Source organism: Chelonia mydas, chromosome 2, assembly GCF_015237465.2.
Source record: "Chelonia mydas isolate rCheMyd1 chromosome 2, rCheMyd1.pri.v2, whole genome shotgun sequence".
NCBI lineage: Eukaryota > Metazoa > Chordata > Testudines > Cheloniidae > Chelonia > Chelonia mydas.
In genome coordinates this window covers 171,638,598-171,663,228 of record NC_057850.1, presented here as the reverse complement: position 1 = coordinate 171,663,228, position 24,631 = coordinate 171,638,598, and the positions used below count along the sequence as shown (strand labels likewise).

At 40.0% G+C, this 24,631-nt stretch overlaps 1 long non-coding RNA gene across 1 annotated transcript; it reads left to right on the top strand.

Annotated features, from left to right (window-relative positions):
- The first annotated feature begins 9,041 nt into the window (after nt 1-9,041).
- Nucleotides 9,042-24,266, top strand: LOC122464641. Its single transcript, XR_006288849.1, has 2 exons — nt 9,042-9,167; nt 11,689-24,266. It is a non-coding gene; the product is annotated as an uncharacterized LOC122464641 (long non-coding RNA).
- Nucleotides 24,267-24,631: the final 365 nt, after the last annotated feature.

Below are 24,631 nucleotides of genomic sequence, written 5' to 3'. Positions count from 1 at the left end.
GCAAGTCTTGTATAGGAAGAAGCCATTTTTACATAAGTAGAACCTCAATTATATGAACCTCAATCTTGCAAGCAATTTTACAAATAATTTTTCCCCAATGGAAAAAAAAAATCACAGTGACATGGATGAAGAACAAGTTGAATTCCCTCCACATTCCAATGCCTTTCATGCATTTGGAACTGCTTTGCACTGGTTTGAAGGACGAGAACAAAGCGATTCAGTGCACCATTCTGAATCTTTTGTACTCTACCTTCTGTAATCTTGATGTTACATTTTATGAACTCCTTGGTCCCCAAACGGTTTGTAAAATAGGGGTTTTAAGATGTTTTGTGTTATTTCTCCAATGTCCTTTCGCCATGATAAGATCCACTACTTTAGCCATTACTTCTGCATACTCTGCTACTTCCACGGTTCTGATGCATGTTCTAAAATATTTTTCCCACAACAAATACCAACCCCCTCCCCCCCCACACTCCCAGCTGCTGGAATGTCAACAGCTCTACGTGTATGTTCCACTTTGTCTCTGCCCTGAGGTTCCTCTGACCTCTCCTTCCAGACAGGATTTTGCTGTGTCTTTCACTCACTTGTGGTAGCTCAGTAGCCATTCTGGTAGAGAGAGCGGCATTGCTAAGGATAAGAGGGAGCCAGGGATTCCCTTGGCTTGGTCTATTTCCCCAGTGCTTGGATCAAGGCAGGGGGCTGGTATTCATAGCCCCTCCTCAACTTTGCAGCATTGCTGGAAAACTTTGGGTGCAGTTTCAAGGGCACAAGCTATGTTTTTCAGGATTTCTTCAGTTTTGTGCCTCAGGGTTATGCAGCACTGAGCATTTTCCAATTAAAATCTCAGCCCGTCTCTCTCATGGATGCCCAGTCATCAGCTCAAGCAACATATGGCTAAAACAGAACTCCTAATCTTCCCCCACACTACTTCCTTTCTTGATCACTGTGGATATCTCTGCCATCCTGCCTGTCACTCTGGTCTGTAACCTGGGTGTCATCTTCAACTCAAACCTCTCTTCAGGTCCTCACATTTAGGCAATATCTAAATATTGCTGATTCTTTCTGCATGACATCTCTAAGGGTGTCTACACTAGTACTGGACGGGGTAAAATTTCCAGCTCGAGGAGACAGACCTGCACTAGCAGACTGAGCTTGCAGGCTAAAAATAGAGCATAGCTGCAGCGACCCAAGCAGCAGCAGGGACTAGCCACCCAAGTACGTACCTATGGTTTCAGATGGAATTGTACTCAGGTGTCTATCCCCTCCTGTTGCTCGTGCCACTGTAGCTACACTCTTATTTTTAGCATGCTAGCTCCATCAGAGCTAGTGTGGGTATGTCTCCTTGCACTGGAATGTACATCTGCCAACTCTAGGTATACAATAAGACACAGCCTTTTTTATCCATCTGTCAGGCTAAAACTCTCAACATCTTGTGACTTGATGACTGCAACATCCTTCTCTCTGGCCTTGACATATGCACACCTGTCCTACCTGGTCCTAACTATTCAGAATCCTGCTGCAAAGATCATTTCCCCAGCCCGTTGTTTTGGCCATGTCATCCCTCTACTATTTCTCCCTTCTATATTTCATCTCATATAAGCTGCTTGTCTTCACTTTCAACACCCTTCACAGCCAATCCCCCACTACTGATGGTCTCTCATTCTCTGTTGACACTCACCTCTGATTGGCCCACGCTGCCAGCTTCCATCGCCCATGTGTTAAATTTTCAAACTAGCACCTTCATGCTTTCTCCCATGCTGCTCCATACACTTGGGAGCTCCCTGTAAATATTCACAAAACCCCATTAGCCTCTTCAAAACACTCAACTGTGATTTAGGCTGTTGGCTTGCAGAGACCACCCCCAGCCAAGCTGACCAATAATGCGATTGTTTGTTTGTACTCTCCTCTCTGTGATCAATCTAGTCTTATACTTGTGTTGTAAGCTCTGGGAGAGGGACTGTCTTTTTGTTATGTTTGTACTGCACCTAGCACAATGGAGACCTTGTCCATAACTAGGGCTCCTAGGTACAATGATAAACTTAGGGTGACCAGATGTCCTGATTTTATAGGGACAGTCCTGATATTGGGGGCTTTTTTTATAGGGGCTCCTATTACCCCCCACCCCGTCCTGATTTTTCACACTTGCTATCTGGTCACCTTAAACAAACTACTAATACAAATGTCTTCCAGGGAGCTCCCCCTGAAGGGTGAGTTGGAAGTAGCCTGGAGATTTCCCTTATTTTAGCTTTTTCCTCCCCGTGCTGAAATAACAGCACTGTGACTTGGAAGGTCCTCTCTGACACCAGCCCTACAGCAGCCTAGGCCTTGAAAAAGGACTGAAGCCAGGATCAAGGGCAACTCAGGTGCATTGAGCTGCTTGGGGTTTCTCTCAGTGGTTTCTCCCCAATGCCTTATCCCTCCATTGGTGCTGTAGCTACTCACAGTAGGACTTCAGAGCCAAGTTAGATTTACTCTCCTCAAATGTGACCAGCAGCCTAGCAACCATCTGCTTGCTTCACCAGACACACACACATTGCCTAGAAGGCAGAAAAGCCAAAAAGTTAACATATCTGGATGATCTACCTGCATAGTGGATCCTTCTTTGCAGGAGACTGGAGAGGTTAACATCCAGGGCAAGAAACATTTTTCACAGAATAAATTACCCAGCCATTTATCAAGAGCCCTAGTATTCGTATCCACACTCCTTCAGGATTCTGTACACCTCACTATTGTCTGGGCATTCATGCAGGTACCTTTCCTTTAAATTTGGTCTCCCTTGCCAAATTGGGCACCTCCCCCTACCACCATCAAAAAGGAGGAAAAAAACCTTTAAGTCTTATGCCCTTCTTTTTTCAACAGGTTAAATGATGTGACTGTTGGTTGGTACTGTAGCAATACTGGGGCTAGCCTTCTCATCCATTGTCTCAAATTCTTCCATATACCACCAGACTGGAGAGAAAGGGTCTGTGTATCATACTTTCTGGAGCTCCTGTCCAAACCCCCTTCCTTGGTCCATTAGTGATGAACCTGTCATGGAGCAAGAAGGAAAGAAGAAGCTAAAAAACTGGATCTGACATCTGTGTGAAGGAGCATGCTAAACTGTTCAGACTATCCATAGGGAAAGCATCAAGCATCATCCAACCTCCCCCATCCTTCTAAAGAGAGGAAGGCTCAAAATTCTTCAACCAAAAAATCAGTGAACATCTACCAGCATGTTTGCCATAAAGAGAATTTCCATCAGAGCCAAAAGAACCAGTTTTGCCCTTCCTCTCCAACTGGTCCAGGAACGATTTTTCTGTTCTCATCCAACAAGATTATCAGACCACCTTTCCATTTTTCTCCACCACACTGAAACCTAACCTGCCCTACAATTCCCTCTTCCAATGAAAATAAATGAAAGTTTCACCTCCACGCTCAATATAAATATATAAGAAATGTTTTTAAAAGTCTCCCCTTCACCTAACTCAGTATTTGGCACCTTCGGAGGAACTTATCTGCATGGTCCCACGTTTCTATTAGCAGTGCTACTTTCATTCCACAATCCAAACTGAATTCTCAGGGTACAGGAAACGTCCCAGTGTTTTCTCTACAATCCTCAATAATTAAGTCCCTTCACAATTAGAAAGGAATCATCTTAAGGAAAAGCCTCTAGCAGATGCATCCTCATCTTTTCTACAGAAAACATTTTTCAGAAGAGGAGCAGAATCTCTGGTACTATGGAAATAGTCAAGAAGCAATAAAAAAAAAACAACAAAAAAACCCCACCCCTTCTAGGGCCTTTAAGCAATCATCAATGCCCTTTTGAAATTGTTCAGTGAGAGTATCATTATACCTGTCTGTATGGAAAGAATAGGACAAGTATAACATATCACTTTGAATTTTTAATCCATCATAATCCTCTCCTAACAGCCTATGTTCTAGTTTGCTGAAACCTGCCAGCCAACTTGTTTAGCAGGAGGGGATTGAGTACTCAGTGAGAAGTCTTTTTAATTTACTGGTGTCCATTTGGAGCCTGAAACCTATTCTCCTCCCATTGACATTCACAAGCATGTAAGTCAGGACGATTCTCTACTGTGGGGAGACCCAATGGTTTGTTAATATCATCTTCATGGTCAAGAGGCAGGAAAAGATCACATCAGAACAAGGCTTTAGTCAACCTGATTTCTCCATCCTGAGGCTCTGGTCCTGCAGATTACCACCTATGTTGAAGATACATATTTACTCCTGGGAGAATTCTGTGTCACTGCGCATGTGCAGAGTTCATGGCCCCTGCAAATTTCTTTGCTTACCTGCAGAAAAAGGACTTCTGACAGGGAAACAATGGGAAGCTGCAAGAGCAGTCATGCACCCACTCCCTGGCAGTGCAGACAGATCAGTCTGCGCATCCAGAGCAGCCGGTAGAGACGTAAATCACCACTGGGAGGGATAGTCATGTGTGTGAGAGACAGAAAGAGACACTCTGTCCCTCTCACTCGCTATTGCAGCACGCTCGGCATGGAGGAGCAGGGCTTTGGGGTATTTCTGAAGAGGTAGGCATGGGGTCGGCTCTGCTCCCACAGCAGAGGAGACTGTAGCAGCCTGCCTGCTTAGTGAATTGTTCCTAGTGAATTCCCCCAGCAGTATAAAACAGGTGTAGATATTTTAAGGCTCCTTTACATTGCCAGAGTGGCGTAAAGGAGCCTTTATTGTGAACGCCAGTATGGCCTTATAAATGCTTATGGTGCTTTAGGGAACAGAACTGGTCTAAATTTTTGGGCTGAAAAAAATTTCTATCAAGCTGTGCTCCATGAACTGTTACTAGTGACCTTTTTGGAGATGGTCAGTAGCCAGTATAAATTGTGAGTTTGAGTCCTCACTTGCTCTTCAGTTGTCTATGATGTAACACTGAGCATATGGCTGCATATACTTGTTGACTAATAATTAGAAGTAAAGGGTCAATACTAGCTACATTACTATTAGACAGAGGGGGTTGGTGATTTCCTCCACTGCTCCCCACTCCCATTGTCCATCCACTGTATTGTACGGTTTAAATAAATTGCCAAAATAATTGAAACTAGATGGATTATATTGCATTATTTTGACAAAAAAATATGCAGAATTTTAAAATAGTGTGCAGAATTTTTAATTTTTTTAAGCACAGAATTTCTCCAAGAGCAATACTTGCAGAGTCTGAAACTGAGGTCCATTCATCAAGCTCCTCAGTCATCCAGATCTCCATAGGCTGAGGCTTATAACCATGTATGGAGAGTGTTACTCAGACAGGGATACTCTAGGAGGCTGGCTGATCTTTGTAAACCCAAAAGCACTTGTGCTACACCGACTATTGAGTAATATTTGGAGACTGTAGTTCTCATGGTCCTCCCTCATCGGTACCAATCATTCTTTTATCTAGGAAGAAGTTGTTCTGAGTCTGAGGATTTCACTGAGTTCTGCTTCAAGCCTCCACTTTTGTTACATTATGGACCATCATAATTTATTCCCTCCCTATTTTTGGAGGATGTTTGGACTCTGCTGGCAATCTCCTAGATATAATGTCCACACTACTGGATCCTGTAAAGGGGAAAGGTCAAATTAGTTTTCTTACATGTCATTTTCTACTATTACAAGTAAGATCTGCTATTCTGGCCAAGTCCACCCTATTAGCTCTGTTGTTGGCTGCTTAGAAGTCATGAAATTACATTGTGGAAAGAAGAAATGTTAGTATGGATTTAAAAAACAAAACTAAAATCCCTACCCCACATCTTCAATTTAGTGTATGCTCACAAGTTCCAGACTTGTATCTCTTTGGAAGCCTCCACTGGAGTTACACGGGCAGAGTAGTAAATGTGCCAGCAAGGGGAACTGGTGATTTCTAAAGACAGGAGGAGGAACAGGAACTCTTAGTACTGGCTTCAGAGATTCAACAGAAGTGGCAGAATAGCCAGAATAATGGATCTCACTTTTAAAAATTAAAATTACAGGCAAAAAAACCAGGTCAATTTAAGCATTTATTATTCCATCCAAAAAGTTACACTGAGAACATTAGGGATGCAGTTAAGCACACCAAAACTAGGAAATGGCTAAGTCTCCACATGCCCTGTTGTGCTGATGCATTACAATAGTCTTTGCATGATCACACGCTATGCTCAAAAAATAAAAATTTTCAAAACAGATTTACGTGCAAGTGTAGCATCTTGTAATGTTTTCTTCACTAATTTCTTAGTTATAATGGTCCAATACATCTACTGACTTAGAGTAAAATCTTCAAAGATGCTCAGCATTTGGCAACGGTCACTGAATTCAAAACCCACACCATGAAAGTCAAGGTGACTTTGACAATCCTTTGATTCCAGGAGGCCCTAACTGATCAGTTCTCTTCTCTCAACAGTCTATTGCAATGGTTTCCCTCATCACCATATGGTTAGGAGGATTTTGTTCTTTTCCAGATGTCTCTCAATGTATGTGGCTGGAGTTTTTTTTATCCAACAGAAAAACACGTACCCCATTGCATTAATATTTTTCTTGTTTAACAGTCTTATGTAAGTATCACTTCTCTGTAGTTTTCATGTGACCTATCCTCAAACTTTCCTAAGAAAGTTAATTACTTTATCTAAGTACCAGATGCACGTTCTTTAATATGTCTTTTCAATGAGTGAGAATTTCTTTGTAGAATTTTGTCCTTATACATTACTGTTTCAAATTTTACCAATATATTTCTAAGTAAATCAAAAACTGAATTTTTCCACAAGTATCTGTTTTCCCTCGTAGGTGTGAAATACCTAATATTGTTATGTAGTAAGTCCTTTTTATAATACCAAGAAGTATTTTCTTGAAATGTTGCTGAGTGTTGCAGTCAATGAAAGTTAATATAATTTTAAACCATTATAAATGGCAAGACACCTTTTCTCCTGCTTTTCTGTTTCACCAACAGTATATTGTGCAGCCTCTTTGGAATACGTGATAGTACAAGGTGGTACATTTGCATATGCAAGACTGTAGGAAAAGTTGTATATTTGAGAGACAGAGCGTAATCATGTAATTTGCTGAACGATAATGCAGGGGACAAAGTTAAGGATGCATATGCATTAGTACTCTACTTTTTGGCATGTAATTTCCCCAGGCTTCAAAAGCCTAGAGACTGAAGCTCCCTTTTCAGGCTTTTTTTTTTTTTTTTTTTTAAAGGAAGATCTTTTGATTACCAAAAACCTGCAACTAGTGTGTGGAAACTTCATAATCCAGTTCCCTTCTCTTATTCACTGTACACAACATAAATGCTGACTGAATAAGGCAGCTAGTGTATATTTATCTTGTGTGAGAGTGGAGCAGAGCCCCAAACAGCTTGGCAGAGCATTACTGGCAGTTCTGCTGAAAGGTGCAGGAGTGAGTCCCTTTCCTCAGTACCTTACAAAGCAGCTGGAGCTTACCCAAGTCCAAATTTGCCTCACAGTGTTAGCTGAGGTCCTTGGCTAAGCCTCAGTATACCATACAATCTCAACAGGAGCTCTTGCCAGAACCCTGGCACAGGTGACTAGACAGTTCACTGTGAAGCTAACAGTGCTGGGTATGCACATCTTGATCAGCCTTTCTTAGGGTCACACAATGATCTTAATGAACATATCTTCTGTATATGCTCAGAACCAGACTTTCAAATGTACAGATGTTGGTGGATCAAAGGAACTTCCTCAGGAATAAGGCTGTGCACCTCTAAGATGATGATTTAATGTCAAAGCCTCAGCATTCAGACCTCAGGTGTTTTTCCTGCAAGAAGGTTCAAAAGATGCAAAACTTTTAATTTTATTTTATAGTGAGAAACATTTTTCTCAGTTTTTTCAGGTCCAACAATGGCTGAATCAATTTTACTCAAACCAAATCAAAACCCCTTCAAGCAGACCAAATATCAGCACAAAAACAATGACCGCTCAGATCTTTCTGACACAAGAATGATCAATGCCCTATTTTAGCAAGTTAAATATTATGCTTAGGGCTGTGAACACTTGGATGAGGAGAACATGATTGTACCACTTATTCCAGAGGTAGTTTGGAACAGGAACAAATCACATGGCCTGAAAAGCAGGATGGACATTCATGAGCCAAATCTATTTGCTAAGCATTCACTCCACCCTCTTGCCAGTACCAGCCTCATAGGTGGTTGGGCTGTTTTGTGCTGCATTAGATTCCTGCAACTAGCTATGACCCTGTGGTGGTATGTAAATGGGCAAGTTAATGCTGACTTCTTCATTTGTAACTTTTAAGGTGACTTTATTTATTTTAATGCCATGTTGTAGGAGAACATGCTTTTTACAGCATAATTTCTCCACATCCTTCTCTCTTCTGTCTAGCTGTTACCCCTTGGTAATGCATACTGTGGAGTGGTGGCACACTACTACACAAGGTAGCCACATTACCTTCTCATTAAGACATCAACCAAATCAGGAGACACTCTATTTTTCTCAAGTACTGTGGTGATCAGGGTCACATAAGTATCTGAATGCCTCACAATCTTTAGTCAGTTTACCTTCACAATAATTCATAGAGAGAGCGAGAGAAAAGTACTTTCATTTTACAGCTGAGGAAATGAGGTGCAGGGAGACTGTGAGGTACTCAAGGTCAATGCAGTCTGTAGCAAAGCAGAGAACGGAACACAGGCTTCCTAAGTCAGAGTTTAGCACCTGAAGGATGGTCCAGTGGTTACTTTGCCTGTGTCATGAGACTGAATGCAGGGATGAGAAGTTGCATATGTTCCTTATATTTCTCCTGATGAAGCATCTGTACAGCACTGATTAATTTGTTCTTAATTTTTAACAGCTGAGGCAAAATGTTAGTCTTTTCCCTGGGGATTGTCTTTTCCCAGTGATTCTAAAAAGGCTGGTTCTCTACTCCTTCTCCTACGCCAATAACCTTGACATTTTGAGTGGTAATATTTCTGTGTCCAAATTATATTGTAAAGTGACTTGCTCCAGGTCACAGAGTGAGTCAGCATTACTAAACTCGTTATTTTGTACTTTGATCATGTTATTCCTTTTGAAGTGTTGGGCATTCAACAATTTCTGTTCCCTATACCAGACAGGCATGAAGACATTTATCGTGTAGAAGAAGAAGAAAGGATGATCCAGTGGTTAGGGCATTAGCCTGGGATTTGGGAGACCTTCATTCAATTCCCTGCTCTGTCACGGACCGTGTGATGTTGGGTAAGTCACTTAGGCCTAAATCCCTTTTGAGGATGTGAGCTCTAGTCTCTCAGGGCCTCATTTCCCCATCTGTAAAATGGGGATAATAGTTCCCTATTTAACAGGAGTGTTGAGAGGATAAATACATTAAAAGATTGTTAGATGCTTAGATACTATGGTAATGTGGGCACACAAGTATCTAAGATACACAGAATATGCTGAACTTCAGCTCCACTAAGGATTGAACCTTGTCTTTACAGATGACATTTTTCCTCATTTTGGTTTCCCCCCCATTTGGATTCATTGTATAGTCAACTGATCCAACATGCAAAGAAATCATGTGAAAGGAAGTATCCAGCTCTAAGATCTAATCTACTCAAACTACTACTTATGGTTAAGATGTTAGGACTTTTCAATTACGTCAAAAGCTGATGCAACAGGTGTATATATAGTACTTGCAGTTGACTCTGCACCCTCAATGATAAAAAAAAAATGCAAGTCTTGAAATATTTAGTAATATTTTTTTCTACAGCTGAAAAGAGGTGCCACCATTATGGAAGACAAATCTTGTGCAGGTCTGATTCCAGCCTGCACAAAAGCGATTGCCAGAATACAATCCTACAGGAAATTCTTGCTACACATGACAGAGAAGTGGCCACTAATTCTGATTGGGTTTCATACCTAAATCAAGTTCTATCTACATTACTACTGGAACATGATATGCAGCATGACCTAGCCTACTAATTACAAAACTAAATTAAAGCACAAATGATTCCATTAACTTAATTGTTAAACAAAAAGACACCATTGGTCTGGGAAACTGCTGCTTTTTATTACCTACTTTTATTATTGTAAATAACTTTAAATTTTGTCTTACCCCCCACAAAAGAAACAAAATATTTAAACAGAATTTATTTATTTTGTAAAGACAGTATTTAATTCTTTCACAGTGAAAGATGTCTGACTAGTTCAGCCTTCTTTCCATTCTGATCTAGGTTTTACTGGTATTCTATTACCATTTAGACAGTAGTTCTCAACCTTTTGGGGCTCAGGATCCATTTGTAAACCTTGATGGCCTGTCCCAACCCAGTAAATAGCTTAATGCAAAACAAAAAACAAACAAACATCTGGCTTACTAAATATTTCTTACCCACAATATATTATATCTATATTAATGTATGTACTAAATAAGTACACCATGCATACCATAGCTGCAACTTCGGAGCCTCGTGTCCCATAGGACTGACTGGGCACTCCGCTCCCTACTCCGGGCACTGCGACCTCTGGAGTCAAAGCACAACTCACCCAAATTTCTGAGTAGCATTGTGGTTGCACCACCATTCACTCAGCATGGGGGCAGGTGGGCCAAACCTGAGCAGTGCTAGAACCCAGTGCACCAGATTGCAATGCCCGGGGTGGGGAGCCAAGCCCAGGCAGCCTCATGGGACTTCGGTCACAGGAGCTGCTGCTGTGGGGTGAGTGCAGAGTGGGCTCTACAACATCCCTTGCCAAGGCCTCCCTCCTCCACTGTGGGGAAAACCTGACCCCCCCAGGTCCTCACAGCCCACCAGAAGCAAGACCGGAATCCTGTTCCACCCCTTCCCAGGCCTCCCACATAACCCTGTGACACATTTCGGTCATCTACTTTTGGGCTGCAACCCTATGAGTTGAGAAACCCTGATTTAGATCATACAGCTTTCAAACAGCAAAATCCAGAGGAAAAACGAGGAATCCTTGTGGCACCTTAGAGACTAACAAATTTATTTGGACATAAATAAATAAAGGGGGGAGGGTTAGCTCAGTGGTTTGAGCATTGGCCTGCTAAACCCAGGGTTGTGAGTTCAATCCTTGAGGGGGCCATTTGGGATCTGGGGCAAAAATTGGGGATTGGTCCTGCTTTGAGCAAGGGATTGGATTACATGATCTCTTGAGGTCCCTTCTAACCCTGATATTCTATAAGCTTTTGTGGGCTATAATCCACTTCATCAGAGGGTGCTAAAGGCATAGTGAAAGTGCAAAAAAAAAAAAAAAAAAAATTATCCCTCCCCTCTAAGTCAGATTCTCCATTGGCTAGGTGCACTTCTTCTCAACTGGCCACTTAATTGGGTAGCCTGGTGAGAGGCAGTTCTTTTATAAGGCTGCCTGCGTGGGGGAAATTTCCCCTATATTTAGGCCACAAGCAAGCAAATGGTTTAGAGGTTGATTAAGATTAGGAAGCTCGTTGTCTCTGACACTCTGCTAGTGTTAAGCAAACAACAACCCTGAGAATTGTTCTGATCTACATTCCCAAAAAGTGCATGTCAAAAAATAAAAACAATAAATACAAACTAAGAACTGCAACAATAAAGGTAATTGAACAGAAACCTATTATACATATATTACATTGTCTGTCTCTATGAAGGGGTTCTGAATATTTGTTTTTTAAAAGTGAGCTTTCAGGTTATTTGGTGATACTGTAGCAGCAAGGGTAAGAATGACACTTGACACACACTTTTTTTTTTGGGGTAGAAAACAACTTACCTTTATTATTTTTTCTTTCTAGATCCATTTTGTAGTCGTGGATTGCAGATTCCTTCCCTGAGATGTCCAAGCACACACTATGCTTGCATTATCACAACTGTCATAGACCAGCACAGGACACTGGAGTAAAGCCACAGGAGGACAGGCAAGTAGGAAGGGGTTTTATTTTTTTTTTAAATTATATGACATTTGCAATTAAAATTATTTTATGCCTTTTGATAACATGAAAACAAAAACGTTGCAAACTGTATTTCTTTGCATTAAAAGCTCAGCCTCCTTCATAAGGTAAAAAGGTGGAAGTTTGCTTCCTTTCTGACTTAGTCGATTTCATTAAATGTGAATATGAGAAGCTGGAAAGGCCACTCAAGAGAGAGTGTGAGAGAAAGCATCCTATTCTTTTGCTCCAAGAGAGAATGAAAGCACTGCAGTGTCTGGAGTTGTATAAAATGGAAACCAAGTACGAAAGCTGTCCTGCTAGACCAATAAAAATGACTGAGGCAAAATAGAATAATTGATTTGCTTTACTGATTGTAATGTAAAGCAGCATATGGCCTTTTCCCACGAGGAATTATTTTAAATATGTAGCTGGATTTTTAATTAGCAACTTATATTAACTACTATTTATACCACTACATCAATGAGCTATCAGTGTATGCTTTTCCAAAGTGTTTGTATAAGGAATTACATATGGTAATAAAAGGCAAAAGGGAGATGCAGTTTTGAGGAAAGATCTGGATAACCATGCTCTATTACTAAGTATTTCTGGAAAAGGATGAAAAGGAATTGAGTACAGAGAACAACAAAGTTGGCAAACATCCAGACAGGGAAGTAAGGGATAGTCTGGATGGATAACTGGTGGAACATTACCATTTATGTTGACACACACTTCTGATGTTGATGGAAGCATGGAAAAGGGCAATTTACCATACTCTTTGATGGGGAGAAATATCACCAGAGGGAAAAATGCAAAACTGCAAAATATTTCTGGTGAGACAGCTAGATTTTTCCCTTGAAAACTTGTTAGCTTTAAGGGGGTTGAGGAGAGAAAAAGCATACTATTAATTATTCTCCTAGATTTTTAAAAGACAAGTTTGACCTTGATCCTGCACATACTTTAATACGTGAGTACCAATGTTGGCTTCAGTGAGACTATGTGTGCTTAAAAACTTAAGCATGTGTGTGTTTGCATTAGGGCTAGAGGATACAATTTAAAGTATCCAAGGGGCATTTCATTTTGCAAAGGGGACCAATATGTACTGAGACACAAATGAGAGTTCTATGACTGAGTGAGGAAAGTTGTAAATGCAACTTTTTTTGTGTGCCCAACATTGTAATATATGCAGGAAAATTCAAAGCCAACCCATTCCTGCAGTGACAAGTAACGAGTAACCACTCTAGCTATAGTTGCAATAGAAGAAATCAGATACTTCATACGTTGATTAAAGTGTGACACTTATTCCATCAGCATACCACGTGCATGCTAGCAAAGGAAAAAATATTGAAAGAGAAAATAAAAACTCTGTCTACTGTTAGTTAAGTGAGGTCCTGTAGTTGTAAGATGTCATTATATACTTGATGCAGGAACTGACAACATTCAAACCCCACGGCAATATTCAGTTAAGACATTTAAACTGAGGCTCGTTTACCATGGCAAAACCTATAACTCTTAAGTAAGATCAGTACTGACATAATTAAGGCTTTGCTGCTGCGCCGCCAATGAGATACATGAGAAATTTCAGATGAAGAATGCATATTGTAATGGAACTGAGAATTTTAACAAGGCAGAATCAATATTAGTAACGTAAACAGTAAGTTTTAATTCTTCTTGGTCCCAGGATATTAGAGACACAAGGCGGGTGAGATATTTTATTGAACCAACTTCTGTTGGTGAAAGCAACAAGGTTTTGAGCTTACACAGAGCTATTCTTCAGATATTACCTCTGCCACCTTGTCTCTCCAAGCTTTAATTCTGACAGAGATTAAGTCACTCAAATCAACCCAAGATTTCATTCAATAGAGCAGCATTGGTTTGCTTGGAGCTTTACTGTCATGCTGTAGGATTCTATAGGCTGGAGAGAAACAGATCCAGTGTTCACATTCAGAGAAATTATTCCTTTAGGCTCCAAATCAGTTAGGTACATAAGCATGTGAGTAGTCCTCCGGACATGAATTATAGCTTTAATTAGGAATTTTAGTAATTACAATTAGGAGGGTTTTTGTTTTTAAATGAGAGCTTCAACAGCAGGTGGTTTGCATTTCTCTTTCTTGAAGTTCCTCTTTAAATACATCATTACATGAGAAAAAACAAAGTCCAATTCAGTGCAACATTAAGGCCGCGCAGGCAGTCAGTAAAAGGCAAAAAATGAAATAAGGTTCCAACAGTAACTTTAACTTGGCTTCATTACACTACTGTATGCCTTACGAGATACATCTTTTTACATCATACAATATTATACATAACTGGAAAATAGTCATAAAATAGAATACAGATACAAAGTAGCTATGTTCATGTTGTTTTTGGAACCTTAAATTCTGCACTTCCCGACTTTAGGTGACTTTAATGCACTGTTAAGGTTGTTTGCTTAATTTTTTTTTTCCACTTTATTTCTGAGTTTTTTCTAAAGAAAAGAAAAAAATCTAAGGTAGGGCTAATGCTTAAGTTGTTAATGTATGCTGACATCTATAAACTCTTTCAAGAGCTTAAGCCACATATAATAGAGTTTAATCTGAAAACAACTGGTCTAAAGCTTGCATTGTGAGGTTGCATGTTTGTTTCTCAATAACTCATGTAAAATTTGCTCAGTTTACAAGATCTTTTTTTTTTTTTTTTAAAATCCAGCCCTCCCCTCTGAAATCCTGCAAGGCTTGCAAACTCAACCTGGGATCTGAAAGTCAAGCTGTTTCCTTTCCATCTTGTTAACTATGGTCAATAATGAATGGTGCAGAACAATTTCTGTCCTCTGTTACACATGTGCAACTCCAATGTTAACTTCTACTTTCTTTCAGCCTTGACAAATTCCTTTGACCTCAACTGGGTGAGACTATAATCTTGCAACTCTCACTTAACAATTCTCTTGATTATGCCCCAAGCCAGTATGGAATCCAGCCAATTCTTCTATAGCTCTGGTGATTCTGCAGTATTGACAGGAATAAAAAGTACTAAAGGTTTATCTTACTAAAATAAGTAGATATTACAGAAAAAGACATGGAGCAAGTCTGTTGAGTAAGAGGACAATTTTTACAGAGTTACTCTTGAGACTAGAACCTCATGTTAGGGGCATCTGTCCCTCAATATACATTGAAAAGTGTACGTGTAAAACAAAACAACTCTGCACTTAAAAACAAAACAAAAAATATGCATGCAAGGTGTTATAACCTTAAATATAGCACACATCTAGTGCTTGTTATCAATTTTTATGTTCATTATATAATGAAAACAGAATGCAGGTGATTTGCAATTTAGACTAGATTTTTGCATGTAATTAATATGACTGGATAAGAGTTTTTTCTGTATCCAATTTTGCACGTGCAACTGCTTGTGTGCACTTCTAAAAATGTGGGCCTAAATATTTTCTAAAATGCTAATGTACATGTATTGTAAATTCCTTTTAATTGGCTTGCAGAGTAACGTGGCAACAATTCATTGTTTACATTACTTCCGTATATGTATCACTTAAATCAAAGGACTGGTAACTAGAAGAAAAAGGGTTGACAGAGGAAGAAGAAACTGTATGCTTTTTTGTTTTTATTTTGAATCCATTTTGTAACTTAAGCTGTATACCCTTATTGTTATGACATCGAGGAAAAAGTGTGCTCCTGTATAAAACAACACATCCTGCTAAAAACTTTTAATGCAACAATTCATGGTAAATTTGGCCACTGTAAATCACATTTGACGTTTTCAGTCTATCTTCAGAAAAAGGCTTTCCTACAGAAAAATGTCCTAAGGTTGTATAGTAAATATTAACCTGAGCAACTAAGGAGTACAGAGAATAGTTATTTTAGAAAGGTCTCGCTGACAAGAAAATGGTTAAACTGTAGTGCTGGAATGTTAGCAACATTTTCATATATTTCAAATAAACACTCAAGACTATGGAATATATTAGAAAACACTCAGACTTTTCTTTCAGGCTAATGGAAAATAGGAATGCAACAATTTTTTCCATGAGACAGAGCAATTGGTTGGCTACACTTTAGCTTTCTTCAGTTATAAAACTACTGCTTATAAAGAGGAAAAAAAGCCCCTTGAAATTAATGACTAATACTGATAATGACTGGCTTATTCAGTGCTAATTGCTTGGGAATCCTCCAGTGGAAACTACAATAATTAAAGAGATTGCTGCCTAAATCATTTCCAGGTGCAGTAAAATTCACTAGTACAAGTATTCCCGTCCTTATTTTTGAGAAAGTTATGGTGCAACCTAAACTTTTCCACTGTCCTGCATACAAAATTAACAAAAGAAGTCTTATTACAATAATGTAATATTTAGTTCTGCACAGACTTTAAAATTGGGTACTAAGGGTGAAATCCTGGCCCTAATGAAGGCAATGGGAGTTTTATCATTGAGTTCAGTGGGGCCAGAATTTCACTTTAAATATTTTAATTTTATTAAAAAGAAACAAAATTCCATTTATCCAGCACAATAGGTAGATAGTTGTTTTTACTCTCTGTATTTCAAGAGGCTTATTTTTATCCAAATTTCCTAAATGATGGGTGGTACATATATGTCAACAAGTATTGCGCATTTTAGTAAAGAAATCAAGAAGATTCTCAATGGTTTTAAACTGCATGTTAGCAAGGTGAGAAACCTCCACAGGATTTATTTTGCAAAAGATAAGATTGCCTGAGGGCATCTACAAGCTCTTTGCAGCAGGAATGGTGATCACTTACCCTAGGAAAATAAATGAAAGCAGCTATGCAGGCTTGGACAAGGCTATAGGATACAATTAACGAGCAATTACGTTAGGGAGGGTGCTATGTAGATGCTCAGAATCAGATATCACAGGTTAAAGCTGGTATTTTTGTGGAAAAACGTATTAAAAAAAGCTAACATTAAAAACCAAACAAACCCTGAAAACACCCCTTACTGGTGAGGAAGCACTGTCTAGTAATTAGAGGATGGGACTACAATTCAATAACTCCATCTCTTATTCCCACTTCTGCCACTGAATAGCACGGAAACCTTAGAACAAAGGCTAGAGTCAGAGAAATTGTCTACTTTGCAATTAAAAACCCATGGCTGGCCCCTGCCAACTAGCTTGGGCTTACGAGACTGTTTAATTGTGGTGTAGACATTTGGGCTCAGGTTGGAGCCCAGGCTCTGGGACCTGCGAAGGGAAAGACCAGCCAAGGGTGTTTAACTGCAGTGGGTCTTAGGCATGTAACTGCCTCTTTAAAAACTGCAGCTAGGTGACCACAGATTGAGGATTTTGTGCATGTCTTATGGGAGGCCCAATTTCAAATCCCTCTCCTGCCCAACTGAAGCAGGGACTTGAACCTAACTCTACCACATCCCAGGTGAGTTCCCTAAGCACTGGGCTATAGAGTCACTCACTCTCTCTGGCCCAATTATTTATAGAAAGTGGAAAAAAGTTTCACCAATGCCAAAAGCCTATCCATTAGTGTGCTCAGCTGGGAGGTGGAGATCTGGGATCACACAGAGGAAGGAATTTGAAAATGTCTCCCACATCCCAGGTAAGTGCCCTAAACACTAGGCTACTGGATGGACACGCACAGAATTCCAAAGCTATCTTTTGTGCAGAACCCCAATCCTGTAAGCATGCTCAGAGAATACCTTTGAAATTGGATCCTGCCTGTAAGAGACAAGGGAATGCCTAGTTTGAGAATGCCACTGGGGCTTAGACATGAGCTAGGGCTCTGAGCAGTTCGTTTCCTGTGAGATTTAGGAAGACTTGTGCCTGCCTACTGGCAGAAATGTATGCACTATGGGGACTTTAGGCACCTGCACGGTTAGGTGGCAGCTAAGAAGCGATTTTGAGAATTTCAGTGGCACCTAAATGTTGGACTTAAGTACCTAAAGAGGCAGCTAGGCACCTAAGTATCTTTGTGGATCTAGCCCCTACCCTTTCTGCTTCCCCATCTGTAAAATGGTGGAATAGGATTGACCAGTCTTATGCTTATGCTGATGCTTAAAGTATTAAAACATTCTGGCTACCTTTGGATGAAAGGTTATATACATAAAGTGAATTTATAGTTAGAGAATGTAAGGGTAAGAGATTAAAACTATTTCTAGTGCTACACAGGATTTCCCCCTCATTTGTGAGAACCTTTGATATTATTCTTCTGGCACTAGCTAGCTAAAGGTGGCAAAAAATCATTGCTTTGAGATTATTGATTCTACTTTTGCATCTTAGGGAACAAATTCCATAGTTCATCACTCATTCACAGGGGAGAAGTACCTCATACAAGATCTTAAATCTGTAATTCATGGAGGAACAAAGACATTGGTAGCCCACGTGCCTGAGATATCTCCTCTAGTAGATGGTTTGCTCAAGGGGTGCTTTCCGAGTATCAACTGAAGAACTAAACTAATGTTTCTTGACCATAGTCAGCTTACCTAATTGGTGCTACTAAAGAAAAAAAATATATATGTATCTGAACACAGGAGTAAATTACTCCTTCATGGCAGGTGCTGAAGGCTTCTGGCAATGGACCAGTGTGGTTTGACCATGCAAGGGAAGGCAAAATATTTCAGGTAGTAAGAGAGCCAGCATGGAACATGCTCACTCTGCATCCAGCTCAGCTTTGTGGAGATGCTTTCGTGCAAGCTAATGAAGGAATGGGGACCTCACACGCCACTTGGTTGGAGTAGCCGCCAGAGAGCAAATTAACAGCTTGGTGGTGGAAAAGTCTTCTTCCCTCTTGATCTACTCCAGCTCCCTTGCCTCTGGTGACCAATCTGTATGGCTTAAGCAGCAAGAACCTGAGCCATATAAGAATCTTCCAAATGGAGAACTGAGAGAGCAGTTCATTTTCTGTCACGGCCTACTAGCATGGAGGTCAAGTAGACCAGACAGGGAATCAGAAATGGTGTGCTTGCTTGTGGTTAAGGGGGTTGTGTGCTGTAACAAAAGTTCCCTGGAAGAACTGGATCCTATATGAATTTAAAAGCCTAAGTGCTTTAACCACCACCCTCCTGCCCAAAATAACCCCCCCACCAAACTGTATACTTCTAATGGAGAAGTATAGCTGATGTTCAAGTTCTCTTGCCCACAATGTTAATGATATAACAATATATGGTCAAGATATGATGTTTTGCTTAATACAATTAATATTTCAACAACAACAGGGAGTCCGGTGGCACCTTAAAGACTAAACAGATTTATTTGGGCATAAGCTTTCGTGGGTAAAAAACCCACTTCTTCAGTTCAGATCTTCAGTTCATGCATCCGATGAAGTGAACTGTAGCTCACGAAAGCTTATGCTCAAATAAATTTGTTAGTCTCTAACGTGCCACAAGTACTCCTTTTCTTTTTGCGAATACAGACTAACACGGCTGCTACTCTGAAATGAATCATGTAATTATGTTACTCATTCTTGAAGAGGCAGATTTTTTTCAGCCCATTCATCTAGCTGAATGGCCTTCACATCAAGCATGTTAAACCTCTACTATAGGCGTCCTTAATGCATGAAGTAGTCAGTTAGCTCTGGAGGCTTAGATGATTTCACTTGTATTATATTTTGAAACAAATTTTTTTTTCAGGTTGAACTTTCATTCTAATTGAATCTGAATTTTAAAGCTTCTCTTTATCAGAAGAAAGGGGAGAACAAAGTGAGGGTAAGCAGATGTTCTTGTTTATACATTGTTTTTACAGAATGAACTCTGGGATTGGTTTGATCTCTACCTTGTCACTGAATTGATGAAAGGAAATTTGCATCAAAGAACTACTAATTGCTCCAAACCCTCTGCTTAGGAATGAATATCATGAATGCTACTTGCCAGGACAAAAACTGTAGAGACAGCAGAGAAACAGTAGCTAAAGACTCAAAAAGAGGAGGGCCCATTCCATTAACAACTTTACGTTCCATGGAATATTGATCAATCTTAGTTTATTTTAAATGCTATCCTGAATAACATCTTAAGAGCTAGATGGGTAAAATAGTGAAATAGGAGAACCGTAAAGGTGGGTTTTATTACAGCCAAATGCAAGGCCATATCTAGGAACAAAGAATGTATGTCACATAAGACAGGAGTCAGTATCCTGCAGTGGAGTGACACTGAAAAGGATTCAGGAGTTATGACAGATAATAAACTGACCATGAGTTACCAGTGTGATGCTGTGACTAAGAGAGTGAATATGATGCTTGGATACATAAGCAGAGAAATGTCAAATAGGAGTATGGAGGTGACATTTACCTTAGCATTAGTATGCCGCAATGGTGAGATCATTACTGGAATAATGGGTCTAGTTCTGGTGTCCACATCTCAAAAGAAATGTTAAAAAATGGGAGGATGTTTAGGAAAAAAAGCTCCAAGAATGATTTGAGGTCTGGAAAATATGCATCAGTGAGACTTAAGAACCTCTATTTAGGTAACTGAAAAGAAGGTTAAGGGATAAACTTGATCACCATCTACGGGCTTGTCTACACTTACGTTTTACAGCGCTCTAACTTGCTGGCTCAGGTGGGTGAAAAATCACTCCCGAGCACAGCAAGTCAGAGCGCTCTAAAGTGCTAGTGTAAACAGGCTCCAAGCGCTGGGAGCCAGGCTCCCAGCACTTGGAGCTAATCCCCTCGTGGAGGTGGATTACCAAGAGCGCCGGGAGAGAGCGTCTCCCAGCGCTTGCGCGCGACCACACTTGCACTTCAAAGCGCTCCCGCGACAGTGTAGCCATGCCCTACAAGTACCTACACAGGGAGGAGGTTTCTGATAGTAGATGGCTCTTTCATCTAGCAGAAAAATGTATAACATGATCCAATGGTTGAAATCTGAAGCTAGACAAATTCAGGCTAGAAATAAGGTGCAAATTTTTAACAGTGAAGGTAACTGACTGCAACACCTTCAGATGGGATGGTGGCTTCTATATCACTTGAAATCTTTAAATGAAGACTGGATATCTCCCCTAAAAGATATGGATACAAATCATTAAAACATTTTTATTGTTAGAAAAACATTTACATAGTCTAGATTTAGGCCTTAAATTGAAAGTGATCCTCTCAAGATTACTGCCTACTTTCTTAGTTTAGTGAATGTAATGTATAAAGAACAAGCCTAGCAATATCTGCAGCCAAGGAATATGCTAATTCAGAATAATTTATATTGGAATGGAATCCCAGCTCAGCCGCTGTTTCTATCATTGACAGTACTCAGTACATAATTTGTTTTTGGAGGTTAAATGTTCTACAGGTAAAAGAGCCCATCCAGCACTCTTTACTGAATTACATGAGTTCATTTTGAAGTAAATGGAAAACTCTGCTTGAATAAGCAGCACACGACAAAGCTGAAATTTTAAAACAGGAAAAGTACTATTATACTAAGATGCCACTATCACACTTTAGCTGAGTTAATTTGTACTTAAGGCAGCAATTAAACCTCTTTCTTGTGTATAAATAAGATAGTTGATCCTTCCCTATCTTGCAACACTATCCGGCTTTAAGATTAGACTCGATAAGTTTATGGAGGAGATGGTATAACATGATTTTGGCAATTAATTGATCTTTAAAAATTCATAGTAAATAGGCCCAATGGCCTGTGATGGGTTGTTAGATGGGGTGGGACCTGAGTTACCACAGAAAATTCTTTCCTGGGTATCTGGCTGGTGAATCTTGCCCACATGCTCAGGGTTTAGCTGATGGCAATATTTGGGGTCGGGAAGGAATTTTCCTCCAGGACAGATTGGAAGAGGCCCTGGAGGTTTTTCGCCTTCCTCGGTAGCATGGGGCACAGGAAACTTGCTGGAGGATTCTCTGCTCCTTGAAGTCTTTAAACCATGATTTGAGGACTTCAATAGCTCAGACATAGGTGAAAGGTTTTTCGCAGTAGTGGGTGGGTGAGATTGTGTGGCCTGTGTTGTGCAGGAGGTCAGATTGGATGATCATAATGGTCCCTTCTGACCTTAGTATCTATGAATAATTTTTCTGCAGTTACAAGTAAATCTGGTAATTTGAGGAACTGAAACATTTAAAAGTTACCCCTTTTGGGAGTGGGGGGGAAGGATAGTCTAACCTTTTTGAACTCTAAGTGGGATTTTTGGTGCTTGAAAGTTGAATATTGACTAGTAGATTCTAAAATAAGGAAATATAAGCTGTTGCTTCAAGTTGTAGTCATAGCCATTTTCCATATACAGCAAATATTACAGTGTACAACTGGTTTTAACTTTATCATGCCACTATTCAATGTAAAATAAAATACTCAATCCATTATTTTTGCTGAAGAGACCATAAAATAAATCTGATGGTTTCAATTTAGGAGAAGCAGAGAAAACATTCATCATCCAAAAGGACAGCCTTACAGCTGTCAGTTATAAAGTTCACTACATCAGTTGAACTGTCAGCAAGGAGCAGCTCCTAGAACTTGTCTCAGACTGTGGGAAGTCCGTAGAACTCCATGCCTCTGTGGTAATCTGCATGCCTCCATAGTGTTTTAGTACATGAGCCGCTCTCCTGGCTGCTTTACAAGCCTTGTGAAAACCCCTTTGGCTAGTGATCCCTGTATTACTACCTCCTCCCTCCCTAAAAAGCTAGAATTCAATTTCTAGGACAAGATTTTCAAAAGCACTTGTATCAGCCTAATTCTGCTCCCATTAAAGTATACAGTAAAATTTCTATTGACTTTATTAGGAGCAGAGTTAGGCCAATGTATGTTGTTTTGAAAATCTCACCTCTGAACTGTAACAGCAGAAATCTGTATATTCGTGCAAAAGTTTCAAAAACTACCAACAACAATTTATATCAGTATAAAATGTGTGCTTATAGATTGCATGAACATTGACAGGCAATGCAGGAGTCACCTGCCTAGGACCTACTGCAGGGGAAGAAAATTGGCCAAAGATTTCAGGAGTGGAGTTAGTCAGGACTAGGGAAACAATTAACTGCTTTAACCACCACCCTCCTGCCCAAAATAAACCCCCCACCAAACTGTATACTTCTAGTGGAGAAGTCTAGCTGATGTTCAAGTTCTCTTGCCCACAATGTTAATGATATAACAATATATGGTCAAGATATGATGTTTTGCTTAATACAGTTCTGCATCAAGATGCCCCAACCCCATTTCCAACCCTTGGACTTCTGCTTCCACATTTACGTTAAAAAAAAAAAAAGCAAATATTAGTGAAATGTATATTCATAACAAAAATTACATGCAAAAATTAAGGTCAGGCAATTTTGTGTACACTGAGGGCAAGAATATTGCTAAATTGAAAGCAAGTTGGTGATTTAAAAGCTGATTTTTATTCTGGGAGCGGACTGGAGAATGATATTGGGCATGAATGTTGCTATAGTTTAAGATTTCCTTGCCTTAGTGGTCATGTTGTAAGAAAACAAACTAAACTGGCCTACCTTAACTAAAGTAACTGAGTTTGTGAGAATTATACATAAACAAAAAAAAAAGGGCATAAAATCCAAAAAATGATTCTTTATAATACAGTGGACCCCTCCACTCCCAAAGGCAGCATGAGAGGGAGTTAGGAGAAAGCAGAACAGGACTGACTTAAATATACATTTGGAGAAAGACTGTCAGTTTAATTTGATTCTAGGCAGCCCTATTTAATACAAAACATTTCGAAGATCATGAATTTGAATTCAGAACTATTGAAATATAAGAGAAAAAGCTAGCTAGCTAATTGTGTTTAAACACAGGTGAGTGGCACAACTTCCAAACCTAGATCCCAGGGAATTACACACATGCTTATGATTAACTCATATAAGTAATCCCTTTGGAGGTCAGTGAGTCTAAAGTGTGTGTGCTTAACTTCTTTACACATGTGAAGCCTTTTCAGAATCAAGGCCTTAAGACTATTATTAGGGGGGAAAACAACTTCAGATAGCCATGTTGAGTGTTTAAGTGTCCCCCAAAATTATAACTGACAAGAAGTTTTGTATATTCTTTCTCATTTCCTTCTACAGGGTATCCTTTATTAAAAAAAAAATAGAATCAGATCGGTGCTTCACTCTGCTGCCCATGTATTTTCCCCCTTTGCAAAGTGTCAACATTTTAAATAAGTGCTAAACTGAATACCTCTTATATCAGTGGTGGGGAACCTGCGGCCCGTCAGGGTAATCTGCTGGCAGGCCACCAGACAGTTTGTTTGCATTTGCACGGCCGCCCGCAGCTCCCAGTGGCTGTGGTTTGCCGTTCCTGGCCAATGGGAGCTGCGGGAAGGGGTGGCCAGCGTGTCCCTGGCCACAGGTTGCCCACCACTGTCTTATATCATATAGTTAATATATTTCATTACTCACCCATGGTTAAACAGTAACTTTGACAGAAAGAAGAGTAAATTAATAGACACTTTCTGATGATCCCACAATGAACATGAAATGAATTCAACATTGCAAATTGCTTAACATTTTGGGTTCTACTTTAACAAGTTTATTAATAAAATGTAACCCAAAATAATGACAAGTGAAGAATATCCTAAAAACCAAAAACCAAACCTATTCACAAAATCAAAACCTGAATTACTTTCACAATAGCTAAGTAACAAACACCCTTTGGGACAGATCCTCAGTTGATGTAAGTTGTCATAACTCCATTCAGTGGAGGTGATAAATTAAACCAGCTGGGTATCTGTACCTAAATTCCCTGTAAGCTGCACGGCTGCCTATTTAGTGCCGCGCAGGCGCTTAGGGAACCCGTCCAGCCACCAACATGCAGCAGGAGGGGCACCCCTTTCCCAACTCACCCTGTGGCTTGGACCCAGTCGCTGCCCGGGTCTGCTGGGGCTGGGGCACCTATCCTGTAGCCCCAGAGCTCCTAGGGTGGGGACAGGTGCCTCTCTCCCCAGCC